The sequence below is a fragment of the Lissotriton vulgaris genome, chromosome 5, assembly GCF_964263255.1.
Source record: "Lissotriton vulgaris chromosome 5, aLisVul1.2, whole genome shotgun sequence".
Taxonomy (NCBI): domain Eukaryota; kingdom Metazoa; phylum Chordata; class Amphibia; order Caudata; family Salamandridae; genus Lissotriton; species Lissotriton vulgaris.
The window spans coordinates 1240926269-1240942977 of record NC_141693.1 but is presented as its reverse complement, the minus strand read 5'-3'; the positions used below and the strand labels follow the sequence as shown (position 1 = coordinate 1240942977).

General features: G+C 38.7%; 1 protein-coding gene and 1 pseudogene across 1 annotated transcript in view; one reads left to right on the top strand and one right to left on the bottom strand.

The window, feature by feature from the left end:
- Positions 1–16709, bottom strand: part of PPFIA4 (PPFI scaffold protein A4) — a 2319747-nt gene that overhangs the window by 968143 nt on the left and 1334895 nt on the right. The window lies entirely within an intron of this gene.
- On the top strand, positions 407–1422 carry LOC147712392 (uncharacterized; annotated as a pseudogene).

The window sequence follows — 16709 nt, the reverse complement described above, 5'->3', positions numbered from 1 at the left end:
CAAAACCATTGAGTTGGAACCAAATACAGAATATTGGCTCGGCACAATTGATGTAGTGTCATTATACACTTCCATACCACACAATGAAGGCCTCAAAGCTTTTGAATGGAACTTACTAAGAGATGAAGAATGTGCAGCTAATAAGATCTTTCTAATGGAACTCATGCACTTTGCGCTATATCATAGCTATTTCGAATGGGACAATAGATTCTACAATCAATGCAATGGCACATCAATGGGCTTTGGGGGAGCTCCCTCGTATGCGAACCTGTTTATGTCCAAATTTGAACATGTGAACATCCTGAATAACACTAACTGAACTGACCATCTAGTGACATTCAAAAGATACATAGACGACTTGTTTCTGATCTGGAGAGGTGAAAAAGAACAACTTCTTACCAATATCATGGAAATAAACCAACTGAATCCCAGAATTAAATTCACGCATACTATTCAAAAAGAAACCATTTCTTTTCTAGATGTTCAGATAACCATCATTAACCAAAAACTACATACTCAAGTCTACAAGAAACCAACAGATCGAAACTCCAGCTTGTTGTTCCAAAGCTTTCATCCTGAAACCTTAAAATTTTTTTACCAACATCCCAATTCATTCACCTCAAAAGAATCACTTCTGATCCACACAGATTAGAAGAAACTATTGCAGATCAACAACAACAATATCTAGAGCGAGGATATCCCAAAGATATCTTAGATGAATCAATCAAAAAAGTGGCTAACCTATCAAGAGAAAATCTGTTAACACCCAAACCACAATCCACAGAAAAAAAGACAGTATGTGTTTTAAAATATTCCACAGTATCTAAACAAATCAAGAAAATTATCAATCAACATTGGAACTTGATCAAGACAGAACCGGAGTTGACTAACCTCTACAGTGATCATTTGACCTTTGCTTTTAAAAGATCAAAAAACCTTAAAGTGGTGCTCACTGCTAAAAAAGTCATTAAAACTCAATCTAAGGGTATGCTTAAATGCCTTAATTGCATACATTGCAACAACACAATACTTGGAAATACATTCATGCACCCTACCAAAGGCTATAAAATAGACCTTCAATACACAGGAACTTGCGACACAAAAAATGTGATTTATGCAATCAAATGCCCATGTGGCAAAATATATGTCCGACAGACGGAAAGGAAGATCAAAACCAGAATATCAGAACATAAAAGTAATATTCGAACCAAAAACTTGAAATCAGCAGTGGCCACGCATTGGCTGGAAAATAACCATCAAATTGCACAGCTAAAATTTACCATACTGGAGATACTCCCTCAACGCCAAGACATTGATCCTACAAAACAACGTCTACAAGCTGAATTCTATTGGATCAAAAAACTGAATTCCCTCCAACCAGCAGGGATCAATGATAGAATTGAATATTCATGCTTTCTTTAATTGTGATACAACATTTGGTAACATGAGAGACTTCCCACTCCTCTACTTATGATATACAGGAATTATATAGAGCTAAATCCTGGACCTGTATAAAATAGTGGTATCTATTTCGTATGATTATGTTCATGCAGTATGTTAACCTTATAAGCATGTTTTTGTCTAGTTTTTTATGTATTATGGTTTTCTTACACACCCGTTGTGCATAGACACTCCACTGTTATGCCGAATATTCAGTACCTCTTAGCATCAGTTATATGCTTACTTTATGCATAAACACACATCTGTCACAGCTTATTCCACACGTGATGCATTATGCAGTCGCGAGTGCATTTATTTACTGTTAATCTTCCACGAGCGTTTGTTTACCTGCAGACGCCCGATCACATGACCTCTCGTGAGCCTATCATATAACGTGAATCTCCATGAGCGTTTGTTTACCTTCAGACGCCCGATCACATGACCTCTCGTGAGCCTATCATATAACGTGTAGCATTCGCACTACGGCGTTTTTTCTCTGTGAGTTAAAGATTTTTTTTCTTCAACTGTGTTGTAAGCAGAATCACGAAACCTGACATTTAACTTCATATTTAGCAATTTTGGGATATCGTTATCCTTTTATTGAGACTGAACTTTATTATTTTCATACCTATCCGGTCCATCACCTGACCTACTCGCATACTTATAACTAGCTCTCTAATTGGTCTCTCCCTAACCCGACCGGTTCCGCGTTCGGAACCTTGAGAGCACTACGCGTTACTTTTCCGGTAAGTCCCGTCGGAACCGCTTCGTTTGTCCCACCCGTGTGTTTTATCTTATATTTTCACTCTAACAGCTTCTACTGTTTTTGCACTCCCTCCACACTTGAGCGTCACTCACGTAGACTACATGCACTTGGTATGGAATACATTCCACGTAATAATAATCAATCCTCATTTCATTTACAGACGGTGTAACATAGTAAGCTGATGTAATTCATGATTTTTAATTTTTTGCTTGTAAGTGTTTTCATGTGATGACTCATCGTTAATGCACAGACATACTGTTGTTTTGAATGATTTATTGGTTTGTTTTCTGAAAGCTAAGGTCCTGTATGTTTACATTTTAGGCCCCTGACGAAGGGTTATTCCTACTAACCCGAAATGCATTGGGCAAGCATGAAGTAATGTTATGAAATATTCATGATGGATATAAAATTCAACTATGATTTGATGAAGGAACATCCTTTTGGAATGTAATAAATTCTAAATCAAGAACTCAAGAAAGATTTGATTGTATTCTTTTGAAAAAGTACAGTAATCTTTGAAGAAACTGGCCAGTTTCATGTTAAATTAGCGCGCCTTTCAGTGATTTCCTAATCACATTTTGGACTCAAACCTCCAATGTCCCATGCTCTTTCGGGCAGTCTGAAGTGTATGTTGGCGGTGGAGACAGAGTATACGCCGCCATAGACATACTAAAGGTCTGCCAGATTTCCAAATGAGGCAGTTGAACTTTCAGTTTGGCAGAGTGGGTACTCCGTCACTAAACTATAAACTGAGTCCTTAACCTTTTTTATAAAAGTTGAAATCCTCCAGCAGGACAGGTTTGAAGTCTTTATCCAATGACATACTCTTGAAATTGAATAAACTTTGGTTAAAGCTACACTGAAGCCTTTAGTTTTGTCGGGAAAAGCTCTGCGTGATAACACTTGAGTCTCATGATGTTACAAGTCTAGACATTGTATCTAACTAAGCCATCTCAAACTCAGGCACCTTTGTTTCGTGGTCTGGCTAAATCTCAGGAGGTCTTAGAAATCCTAAACATTTTTAAGTCCCAACTTTTCAGAATTTTTGGAAACATTCCTCTTGGGCACTTCTAAGAGTCCCAGAACCTCAGGGACAGCTCTTGGGGGCCAACGTTTATCTCAGCAGAGGATACTAACAAGATCCAATGGCAACTGGTGAATTGGTCGCTCCAGGAAAATGACTTTGTTTTAATGCCTCTGTAGCCACACATGAGATCAATCAACTCATCCTTTGAGACAACTTCTTAGACTTAGGTACAAGTGGGATCATATACAGCCCTTCAGGTCTCCACACAGGTCACAGGCACAAGGTCAAAATTGGGTTCAGTCCAGATCGATTTAAGACTGTCACATTCCTAATCCAAGTCATCCTGACAGACCAAAGCTATTGTCTGTGCTCTGAGAGCAGTATTTTAAGCCTTATCAAAGGCAGCACAAACAGACGAGCTGCATCATGGTATGCTAATTTGCCTATTGGAGCTCCAGGCAGAAAAAATGTTACTCTTCAAAAGTTATTTTTCCTGTACATTTATCAAAAATCCAACTGTTCCACTGAATTAGATTTCTAATAAATATTTTTTTTAATTGAATTTCTGTACCTGTGTAGATGTAACCAGAACGGTATGCAGACAAAATATCGAAATTAAAATATCGATATACAATAATATCGATTTTATTAATTTCGATAGTATAGAATATCGATGTCCACAATATCGACAGACAGAATATCGTTTTTTTAAGGTATGTATGTTACTAATATCGAATTTTACTAATATCGAAATTTTGTTTAGTGTTATGTATTTTATTATGTTGTTTATATGTTTGTTAAACATGTTTTGTAATGTATGTTTGAAAATTTGTAAATTTGTTTACATTTTGCGTTTTAGTATCAGAGCGGGTTGTGGGTTTATAGGGGAATAGGGTGGGAAGTACTTTAATAATAATTAATTAATATATGTTTGTAAATATTTTTAATTAATAATTAATTGGTAATTAATTAATATTAATTAGTTAATTACATTAATTAGAGTAATCTTTTATATATACTTTTTTGTTATTGTTAAGTAATTAATTGGGAAAAATAATATTAATTATTAAATTAATTACAGCTAATGTGCTAATATATTTACGTTATTGTTATTGTTAATTAATAATTAATTGGTAATTAAATAATAATAATAAATTTTGGGTAAAGGAGTATTTTTAGGGTTCAGGGTCAGTTTTGGGTTTTTGGGTAAAGGGGTATTTTTAGGGTTCAGGGTCAGTTTTCAGTTCTTGGGTAAAGGGGTATTTTTAGGGTTCAGGGTCAGTTTTCAGTTTTTGGGTAAAGGGGTATTTTTAGGGTTCAGGGTCAGTTTTCAGTTTTTGGGTAAAGGGGTATTTTTAGGGTTCAGGGTCAGTTTTCAGTTCTTGGGTAAAGGGGTATTTTTTGGGTTCAGGGTCAGTCTGGGGTTTTTGGGTAAAGGGGTATTTTTAGGGTTCAGGGTCAGTTTTGGGTTTTTGAGTAAAGGGGTATTTTTAGGGTTCAGGGTCAGTTTTCAGTTCTTGGGTAAAGAGGTTTTTTTAGGGTTCAGGGTCAGTTTTCAGTTCTTGGGTAAAAGGGTATTTTTAGGGTTCAGGGTCAGTTTTCAGTTCTTGGGTAAAGGGGTATTTTTAGGGTTCAGGGTCAGTTTTGGGTTTTTGTGGTACAGGGATATTTTTAAGGTTCAGGGTCAGTTTTGGGTTTTTGGGGTACAGGCGTACAGGGTAAAAATAAAATAAATTTAAATTAAATCAATTAAATGAAATTGAAAAAAAATTACATTAAATTATTACGTTTTTAATTTATTTTAAATGTATATGTATTAGTTTTAATTTTTTAATTATGTTTTAATGTTTTTATTTAATATTTGTAAAATTATATGTATTTTAAAATTATTTTTACATTATTATTAATACATTTAAAAAACGATATTTTTAATTTCGATATTTTTGTACTACGATATTAATTTTTCGATATTTTTGTACTTACCTTTATGAAGATATGACTCCGATATTTTTGATTTCGATATTTTTGTGTCGATATTTTTGTATGTAGATATTCTGTCTGTCAATATTATGTCATACATTCAACCAGAACACAAGCAACCCATTCAGGGTTTAAGGAGGACCTGGTTTGGTAGTTCAGACTGGACTATCCCTACTGGAGCAGAATCACGATTGATTTGCATATGGCTGGGTCCAAAAGGAGGTGGCATGTTGGGCAATAGATGATGGATTGGGATGCAGTCTGAGCCAGTGGATGAGATTAATTCAAGTGTTCCATCAATCACCTTATTGTTGCATCAATCTAAATATGCTTTTTAGCTCAAATTTTCTTTTTCTTGGCAGCAGTCCAGAGTGTGTCAGAGAGCACAGAGCATCCCAGTTCAGTACAAACGTTCTTGAAATACTCTAAAGATTGAAAACGTTCTCCGACTTCCAAGTCCAAGAAATCTTTGTGTATTTCTCAACTTAAAAAAATGACTGCATTAGACGAGGTGGAAATTCAAAATAGCAAAGGTGTGATCTTGATTTCATCCTCAACATACACCATGAAAGCCAAATGCAAAAAGCTGCTGAAAACTATAGTGTACATATTTTTCAATAAACGTAAATTGAGATACTGCTCCACTGTTGTCAAACCTGCCTGAAAACTGTATTGAGATTCAGATAGAAATCCACTTTGTAATAAAAAGAATGTGGGGGATATTGTAGACATTAAGACTCCTTTTGGTGAAATGATTGTTTCTTCAATCAACCCTTAGCTGTAATTTTTGATAGTGAAATATTGTTGTCCCCTTCAATCAAGTTCCTGGTCCCACCTTTACTTTACTATGTCACCGAAGACAGTAACTGTATAAAGTGTTAAGGAACATGGGCTGCTTTAAAAAAGGTGTTTCCTGCTTTTGAATGTAAACTCTGGGTTATTGGTCTGATGTTCCTTATAGGCCACTGTACCAGTGCTTATACCCAATAAAGAGGAGTCACAAATAGTGATCTGCCTAATGAATATTCATTAGGCAGGTTTTTCTTTGTCTCCCTATGACTTGAACTTTTGCAACACGACCTGGTTGTGTACAAGCATTTCCCATAAAATTTTACTTTTCAGGATTTTCACATACTATACTAAGAAATGGCTGCATATACAATTGTACAGTGAACAAAAAGGAACAAATAAAACAGAACCTATATTCGCTTCTGATGTGCTAAGGGTGCTGCTAATTTTATCTTACTCTCCCTCCACACCTTCACCACCTTCGCTTTCCACCAGATACATTTGCTCTGCTCTTCTAAGCCTTATCTATGGACGGAATAGAGCACCGGATGTAAGCCATTTGAAAGGTTTAGAAAGGCAGACTAGAGAGTAATGGTGTTCTAACTCGTCTCTAGCATGCAATTTGAGCGATTGCCTGATGGTTAAATGAAGCAATTATTTTATTTCTACTGTGCTTCGTGGAAATAGGCGGACAGTGATAAACCGTTTGGTGATGATTCAGTGTATTGCCAGTCCTTCTTCAATTTTCATAGATCTATTAGAACAGAATAGGGCAAATATTGCTGTCTCCTTCTATTCTGGAAAATGAAAACTAATGCAGCATATGTAGGGACAGATTGCACGAAAACATTATGTTTCCATTAACTTTCCTTTCAGTAGAGGTAGTGTTGAACAAGTTACTTACTTTCTGTAACGCATTATCTGGTAGAGACAGGATCTAACTGCAGATTCCTTACTTTAGAATCTTCGACCAGGCGAAAGACTGGTTCTGGAATTGCTTTCACATAGCACATCGAGTGTCAGTAGAGGGCATCGAGTGACTCCATCGATGTCATCTATTGAATGGTAAGTCGACAGAGTCCATATAATTTCCTTGCCAACATCAGTTTCTTCTATGACTACTTTCTGCACTCACATATAGAAACTGCCTAATAAAATATTGTGACAAAATAAACGGCACTTTTGTGTCAAATAATCTCTGCATTCTTCCTCTTTTTTTCATAGTTGGTCATGATGAGATCTTTAAAACAAAAGAAGACTCAGTTTGCAGAGTGGGGAGCACAGGAGGGTCGTTAGGGAATCGCGGCTAGATCCTGTCTCTACCAGATATTGTATTACTGAAGGTAAGTAACTTGTTCATCTAATAAAGACATCCAGCAGCAGATTCCTTACTGTAGAATCAAATGCCAAAGCCGAACCATCCCCGGAGGAGGGTCTGTAAACTGAGACTACAAATAGTCTTTAACTACAACAAACCTGGTCCAGAACAAGAGAAAAAGACTGGATATTTATAATAGTTTAGTTGAGCAATAATATACTCTACCACATAAAGCCCTGCAGAAGGAGCCATAAGTAAGCAAAGTCGCAAAACATGTAAACCATGGGAACCAAATACCCATGTTGGCATGGCAAAACTGTGTCAGAAGCCAACAACTAGAATACAACTATTTGTACTCCAAATGGATCCAAACCATGCATTATCATCACACAATAACTGAGGACAGAACCACAGTAACAAAAGTTATAAAAACATTAAAAGCATGGGGATAATATACCCATGGCAATAAGATGTCACCAAATGACCATATAAAAATAACTCATTTTGTCTTATATCCAGGCCAGAACCGGGTGTTCAAACGAGTGGAACACAGAGCAGATGGCCATAACGGCTCGTTCTAGCCAGGACTGTCTTCCAAATTACATAGATAAGAATCCATCTCCCATGGAGAAAATGTAACAAATGTTCTTATCAACAAGAAGTCGAAGACAACAATAGGATATCTCATATATATATATATATATATATATATATTTTATTTATGCAGTGTTTTCTATAGCGCGGAAAAGACCCAAGAAATTGAGTGTCAGAGCACTTTACATCAACACCCGTTTACAATCAGAGGATATTATTTCTTTACATATAAGCGTGAAAACGTGTTCAATCATATGTCAGATGTTAACCAATGTCCAATCTGTCACGTATTGAGGAATAAGGAAATCATTCGGTAAAAGAAAAACATGTTATAAACATTCTTCTGAACAAAAATAGGTCCATTCCTGATATCCTAACTGTCTAGGATGGTTTTACTATTGCTACTATAAAACAGATATATATTGTTTGAAGTATATTGTTCAGAATAGTCTTCTGGTAGCCTAGAATTAGTTATGGGAGAAATTTACCCATCAGAAAGGCCTTGGTCTCCTTTTTGAATCATGGACCATACGTGATTCTCCTAATATTCAGTGGCAGCGAATTCCCGATCCTTGGTACAGCTCCGCTGAATGCTCTGTTGTATGATCTCTTCTTATTGAAGAATGCTTGTTTTAGCCAAAAATCTTTAAATCCTCTGGAGGGTCTACTGCCTCCCGATACGCTTGTTTAATTCTTCATCCACAGTGATTCCAAGAGATTTGGTAGAGTCTACTTGAATTGGGGAGCCGTTAAGCACAGTGATGATCTTGGTTCATTCCTTAGACCTGGTTGCGTTTTCAGGAGGGGAGATCAAGAGGAATTCTGTTATCTTTACGTTGAGCTTCAGATGGTTGTCACCTAGTCATTCAACAGTTCTAATTAGTGCTTGGTTTATTATGGCTATTATTTTTAGTGATGTGAGCTTCATATACAGTTGGGTGTCGTCTGCATACATGTGGAAGGAGATGTTAGCCTGCTGTAGTACAACTGTTAGTGGTTCAATGTATAGGTTGAATAGTGCAGGGGATAGAGATGATCCTTGTGGGACCACAATCTGAATTAGGGATGGAAGGTAAAGCTCCTTGTTCACTAGGAATCTTTGTGATCTTTTCTCTAGGAAGGAATAGACCCATTTCAAGACTGTTCCTGATAAGCCCATCCTATTTTCAAGAGGGACTAATAGTTTGGGATGGTTTACGGTGTCAAATGTGGATGATAAGTCAAGAAGGACCAAGAGACAGGTTTCATTACGGTCTAGAGCAAGCAGAGCATCATCTACTATTTGTAGGATAGCTGTTTCCGTACTTTGCTCTGATCTGAACCCTGATTGGTAGTCATTCAGTAGCTTAAATTCAGTAATGTGTTGATACGGTTGTTGTTGAGCACATTTTTCTAGAACTTTGGCTAGTAAGGGGATGGTTGTCACCGGCCTATAGTTGTTCGACCCGAAGGGTTCTCCGTAGGTTGTTTTTTAAAGAGCGATGACCTGTCCTGTTTTTAGACAATGTGAATTGGTGTTCTGATTATTTATCGGTTGTTATGGATATCCAATCTCTCTATACCAGCATCAACCATCAGCATGGTATCAAGGCAACTGGGTATTTTTTAGACAGCCGTGATGTCACTTTAAGAGTGCATAACAAAATGTCAATAGAGATAATCGAAATTTGCCTCAAAACTAACTTCTTCCAATTTCAAAATAAGATCTTCCAGCAGTTGCGAGGGGTGGCAATGGGTTTGTGCTTCTTCCCCAGCTATTCATGCTAGCATGTCGGCTGGTGGGGGGAGCATGTGCTCAGAGCCGCCCATAGCCACTGGTGGAAGCATATAATCCATTACTGGCATTACATTGATGACATTTGTATTATTTGGAAGGGGTCAAATGATGAACCATCAGCTTTTGTAAGTGGCATCAATGTTAATGATCTTAATTTAAGATTTACGGCATCAAATAGCAATAGTTCGGCTGAATTTTTGGACATTCAAATGTATGTAGAGGCTGATATCCTACAAACAAGATTGCATCGTAAGTCAACTGTGGGCCATTCTATTCTCCACGCCCAAAGTTCTCATCTTAGTCATACTATCAACAGCATTCCGTACAGTGAATTCATTCGAATCCGCCGGATTTGTAGTTGTGATTCAGTTGTTGACAAATGTCTAGCGGAAGCCTTTTAGAGATTTCTTAAATGAGGCTATCAGAAGAGGATATTAAATCAAGCCCTGCTCAAGTAGACACAGGGATGAGTTACTATGATCAAGTCTTAGGACAGGAACTGTCCAGAAGCAAGAATGCCCAGTTTGCCTGATAACGACTTTTTGTACCCAAGAAAAATCCATTTGTCGCATAATCTGTTCTGAATGGCCGATCATTATGACCGACAGTATCTTGGGTCCTATCATGCCTAGTCAGCCACCAATCAGGTAATACAATCCTGCACGCTGGTAGCTGTCACCCACGATGTGTAGTGAATAATATCCCGTTGGGGGAGTTCCTGCGCATCAAGCGGAACTGCTCCACTGAAGAGGAGTATACAAAGGCCAAAAAAGAATCTAGGCAGAGATTCGAAGCAAGGGGCTATTACAGAGGGGCCCTAAATGAAGCCGAGAAAAGGAGTGATGCACGACCTAGGAATGAATTACTGATAGACAAGGTCAAGAAAACAGATATGACATTGAGACTTATCACAAACTTTAATGACAAGTCACCAGAGATGTTCCAAATTCTGCGAAGAAATTGGAATATACTTAAATCAGATGGTGTGGTGGGAAAGTCCTTATCCGACTACCCACTGGTAACATATCGAAGAAGTCACTCACTTAGAGACCACCTAGTGAACAGCCATCATGAAGTTAAGAAAAAATAGAAAGCCCCAGCATTGGGTTTTTACCCATGTATGAAATGCAAGGCCTGTAGAAATTCCCAAAAGGTCAAGGAATATGAGGTACCAGGAAGGGGACAGAAAAGACAAATCTCCAAACTATTGAACTGTAACTCAGAGTTTACAGTATACTGCTTGGTGTGTCCATGTGGTAAAAAGTACGTGGGCAGCACAATCAAACAGACCAAACTTAGAATCCTCGTACATATGAGGGCTATTAATTTGAAAGATCAAACCTATCCAGTGGACCGACACTATGAGAAGGTACACCAAAGTAATAACAATCTGCTGTCCTTCTTCATATTAGACCAATTGGTAAGAACAGAGAGAGGAGGAGACTGGGTCAAGAAGTTAAGAATGTTGGAGTCTCGTTATATTATTATGCTCCAAACTAAAAACCCAGCATGTCTGAACAACGAAGAGGAAATGTGGGTACATTTACACTAACCCACACACGCAGAGCAGAAAATACTTCCCCTTCCACCTCTGACAATTGATAATGCTTAGTTTAACTCTCCTGCTGTATTTCTCCCTCCCTTTCCCCATCACTGTTCTACCCTCTCTTTTGCTCCCCTATATGTTTGGAGGAATGTGTCTATCTGACTAAGATGTGAAAGCCCATTCAGGGCAAAATAGTATTGAATAAAGAGGGTATTTTGAGGCACTTTCTGAGATGAGCATAGTTGTCTAAGATATCAGTAACGGTACCGATGCACTCTGAATCAAGAGTTCGTCGAGTGACAAGCCCATTCAGGGCATGATATGTTGAATAAGGGTGGAATGTACACTCTTTTAAACTTAAGTCATTGTGATGTAACAGTAAGACTTCATGGTAACAACATGTCTCAAAATGCGAGGTTGCGGAGATAAAAAAAAAGAACAAATAGCCCATTTGGGGTGGTGTAATATAATGTTGAATTTACATGAAATGCATTATTCACTCCGCATATTATTTATTTAAAATCTATGCAATGAACTTAAGGCAAATGTGATTTAACATTTATATCGATCTGAGACGTTACAAGATGGCCGCCAAAAGTGAATGAACTATTGTGCCTCTTTTTATGTTTACTTTTTAACATGTGATGTGGTGATGATTGTAAACTTTATTTAAATGAAAAAATGTCTCTGTCAGCCAGCACTGACGAAGGCGGCAACGTCGAAACGCGTTTGTTGACTGAGTGTGCACGCGAAAATAAACCTAGCACAGAGACAAAGAAAATTGGCTGGAGTGTCCTTACTTGTGGAACAGCTCGGGGATTCGAGCTGCGTGTTTGGAGATTATATATATATATATATATATATATATATATATATATATATATATATATATATATATATATATAGATATATATATATTTATATTCATTTATAATTAAACTTATTTTTTCAGCAATAGAAAAATAATACTTAAAGATGCAAAATAATAAAGCCAAATAATCTGAAGACAATACAGACATAACAGTATGGAACTACAGTGGGATCCCACGATAACCGGATGCCATCTAACCTCTTTTTAACTCTTTTGTGAATACACATGTATCATTATATTGTTATTTTATCAATTTTGATCAATGCACTGATTTTTAATATCTCTTTTTAATCAAATTAAAAAATGTATTTTCTCTAAACTGAACTAGTTTGTTTGTTTAATCTATTGTGTAATTGCTTTAAGTGTATGCCTGGGAGTGTTACTTCACATACACTACAGTGGGATCCACCACTTAGAAAAGCAACAACATCCAACCCATCGGAGTATTGCAAGTTGCCTAAGACATCACCATTAAGCAAAGGTAGTAGCAAGTTGAATAAGATGTGAAGTATGGCAAAGGAACCTTGAAAGCCTAGCGAAAATCATTCTTTTATGAATAGAGACTCATCCACAGAAGGTCTAGAAAAAAGTTCATACTAAAACAGAAAACTTTAAAGGATTCAATAAAAAAAGAATCTGACGGATCTATTGACATCTGTGTGATCCCAACTACCTGCCACTAGAGACAGGCAAATAAAGAAAAGAGTTGTCCCCCAGAGGAGCAATAACCCTGAATATTAGGAATAAATGTCTTCCACAAAAGGTTGAAGGCATAAAGCGAACGCCTTTTCCCATGAAGGGTCAACCTACCTAAACACCTTCATAGACAAGAAAAGGTACACCATTAGAGGAAATGTCTTTCAGAAAATAATAACAATCTTTAGTAATAATGCATAGCGTTATAACACCAAAAGGAGGCCAAACATTATTTATCATTCTTATTAGATGGAATGGGATCACCTGAGAGACGACGTCGGCCTGGAGACCTATAACAGCATGAAATATTCCAAGGAAACAAACAAACATGCACAAAGTACATGTACAAACCGACACTGTGTACACGAAGGGCCAGAAGAGCTAATCAATAGCAATGGTTATAAGACAAAACCTGAAGAGCAAAACATGTAGTGTGATAAAGCTCACAAGATAATAGGCATCTGGCTAACAATGTCCTAAATCCAGCAAAAGTAGAGAACTTCCAACATCTATACCTATATCTATATATATATCTATAAGGCAAGTACCAGAGGAAAAGCCAAAGCCACATAAACAAACAATGTAAGCTAACAACCATTACTTCCTGTGAAACCAGAAGGAAATTTGGGATAGACCCCCTTAGAGCTGCATTATACCATCAATGACAATTGACATATGCCTATGAATGAAGCTTTAGGTCACCCAAATACCATACAAAGATATGAGACACTTCATCATATTAACCAAACCAAATATTTGTGACATTATACATAAACCTCTCGTCAAAAGGTAGATTACAAAACCCCGGGACTAACAGGGTGTACCAAAATTCATAAATAAATAAAATCATATGACAGAGAAATAACTCTACAGAGAGTGTAGAACTCTGTGCACTCATATTTGAGACTAATAACACACAAGCTGAGCACTCCCAGTCCAACACACACACATACACACACACGCACACACACATGTATATATAATTGCTTACAAAAGCATACAACAGATACTCCACATAAAGGGGGTTATTAGGATTGCGTATTTTCCGCATCCTCTGGGCCGGCGGAAGCCACCGCCGGCCCGGAGGATGCGGAAAATCCGCAGCGGACCCACCGAAGACCCACCGCCACATTAGGATTGCTGGTGGGTCCTGGTTTCCATCCGCAGCTTTTCCGCCGCGGCTGGCTTACAACCGCGGTGGAAAAGCTCTAATATGGTGACGGTGTCTGTCAGACACCGTCCACCATATTAGGATGGCCTGTTTCAGATGCTTTTCCGCGGCGGGTTATCCGCCGTGGAAAAGCATGTGTAACTTCACTGCGGGGGCCCATTGCGGGCCCCCGCAGTGAAGTGGGAGTGGGGGGTGCACATGGGGGGTACCTATGGTACCCCCCTGCATTTGTATGGGGAAAGCGGCAGGCACCGCGCGGTTCCTGCCTCTTTCTGCATACAAATGCAACACCTGCATTTTTAACATTGCCGCGGGTGCAGCTTGAAGCCGCACCCGCAGCAATGATAAAAATAGAGGATGTGACTGCCACGGTGGCGGTCACATCCTAATTGCACAGGAGGGAACTCCGCATGCCATGCGGAGGTTCCCGCCTGCGCTGGGGTCGCGGCCGGACGCAAGTCCGTCCGCGATCCTAATGAGGCCCTGTGTATGGTACATACCATAAAAGCATCAACTCTTTAGCAAGAACCCTTTTTTAGAGTAAAGCAGCATGCAGTACCTACATACTAGGCCCCAAATAAAAAATGCAGCATAAGTAAGACAGCTGAAAAACTGTCATCAACAGAGCTGAAAGATAAAACCACCACTTCTGCACCCAGCAGAATAATAAAGAAAGTCACTGATCGTTACATACAACTACTACAATCTCTACTGACTGGGATAAGAAACAAAAAACACAGGGAAAGAAATGCAAGGTCATCAAAACAACCATACACTCCTGCATTAAGCAGAACACTACACTGTTCGTAACCAGATGAAGGACGTATTGTTACGCAGTTGTTCAGAAACAATTCTAAATAGGTCAGAAAAAAAATCAGACCAAAGCTTCCAAAACATCTCAAGTGGTCTTATCATATTGACCAGTTCTGAATTGTCTTAAAGCTGAATCAGCCTGTTCACCAAATAAATGAGCACCGTCACACAACGTATTTTTTAGGCTTTCCAGCACAGGCTTTAAAAAACCCAGACTGACGCAGCCATTCATGTCTGCACATTGCAACTGACTGAGCTATACCTCTACCTCGGTGGTGTCCATACCACATTTTATGTTGAACCTTGCAGCTTCTCTGCCCATCTTGCACCACCTGCAAAGGCTCTCTCCTAGCTTCTACAGACAGAGAAGGCAACTACAGCACCACAGAGTACCATAAAGCATAGGAAAACCTGACCTACCTAATGAATATTAATTAGGCAAGGAGCAGTTTGTGGCTCTCTGTGATTGGCTGCAAATGATGGCAAAAGGCCTGGAAGGGACAGCAGTCCTTTGTCCCTGCATTTGCATTCTCAAACTTGAAACCTGTTAAAAAAAAATTAGTATCTGTTCAAGGGATCAGCGGTTCTTTTGAAAAAAAAAATATTATGAAAGTCCCGTTTGGGAAGACATAGGGGAAAGCAACCTACAGTCCTCTAGACCACTGCTTGCCTTCCCCAAAGTCACTATTCCCCAAAGGAGAGATGTCTCACAGGTTTGGGAATCTAATCATATATTTTCTACCACAACTGCAGTCACAAATCATTCATACATTCCTTTCTGAATCACAGAGGATAATGTCTGTAACTCCTCCTCCTATTTGCAATTTTGACAGGGTCACAAAGCCCTTTCATAAGTCAAAGACTTTTCAGAGTCGTAAAAAGGTGTTTTAAATAGTAAAAAGATACTAAGACACTAACATAACAAAAATTCAAACGTAGAAGAGAGTTATGATTTTATAGAGATTAAGGTTCAAATTTGGGATAAAACGTATTAAGCATCAACTACATTTTATCTGGTCACCTTAGACCGACTTAAAGTCAAACGTTAAGGCTCACTGCGATGGAGTGCACGTCACTTACAGGGACTAAGTTAGTCCCAGAGAAAAGTTTTACCTTCTGATTTAGGGCCTTATTACGTATTACGATGGTGGTGGTGTGACAACCACAAGACTGCCGTTTCGGACGGTATCTAGGATAGCGCTGCGGCGGCAGTCTGAGAAGAGGCTGAATATGCAGGTGGTGCCAATGCCAGCATCACCCATTTCATGGCGCGGACCCCGTCATGAAAAAGGTGTTGGAAATGCAGATACCTGGCAAATCCGGCCATGGGGGTGTGTGCAGGGGGCACATGTTGTGCCCCCTTACAATTGCACTGTTGTGCGTGCACTGTGTGGCATGCTGTTTAGGTTCTCCTATGAGTCTAACACACCCGCCACTGTGACACTTTTGCCAGTCCGCCCTAGATTTAAGATTTAAGTCATAATCCGGAGAGTGGGTTCACCACAGGTTTTTTGATCATCCTGGGATCGCCGAAATAGCAGTCCCAGAGGAAGACCGCCAAACTCTTAATAAGGCCCAAACAGCCTTATTCATGAAGGGGCCGTTTTGCGAGCCCCTAATAGCGAATCATAGCGATTCGCTATTAAGGACTCGCAAAACGGTAATCATGTAGGAATCGCATAATAAAATGCGATTCCTACTGATTCCTTATTTGCGATTAGCAAATTGCTAATCGCAAATAAGGAATAACTCGCCATTCATTCCTATGGGCCAAAAGGCCCATAGGAATGAATGGGGAGTATTCCTTATTTGCGATTAGCAATTTGCTAATCGCAAATAAGATTGCGATTTCAAGGGTGCCAGGGGTGTCCACAAGACACCCTGTAGCACCCCTCAAATGACATTTCACACAGGTGTTGCA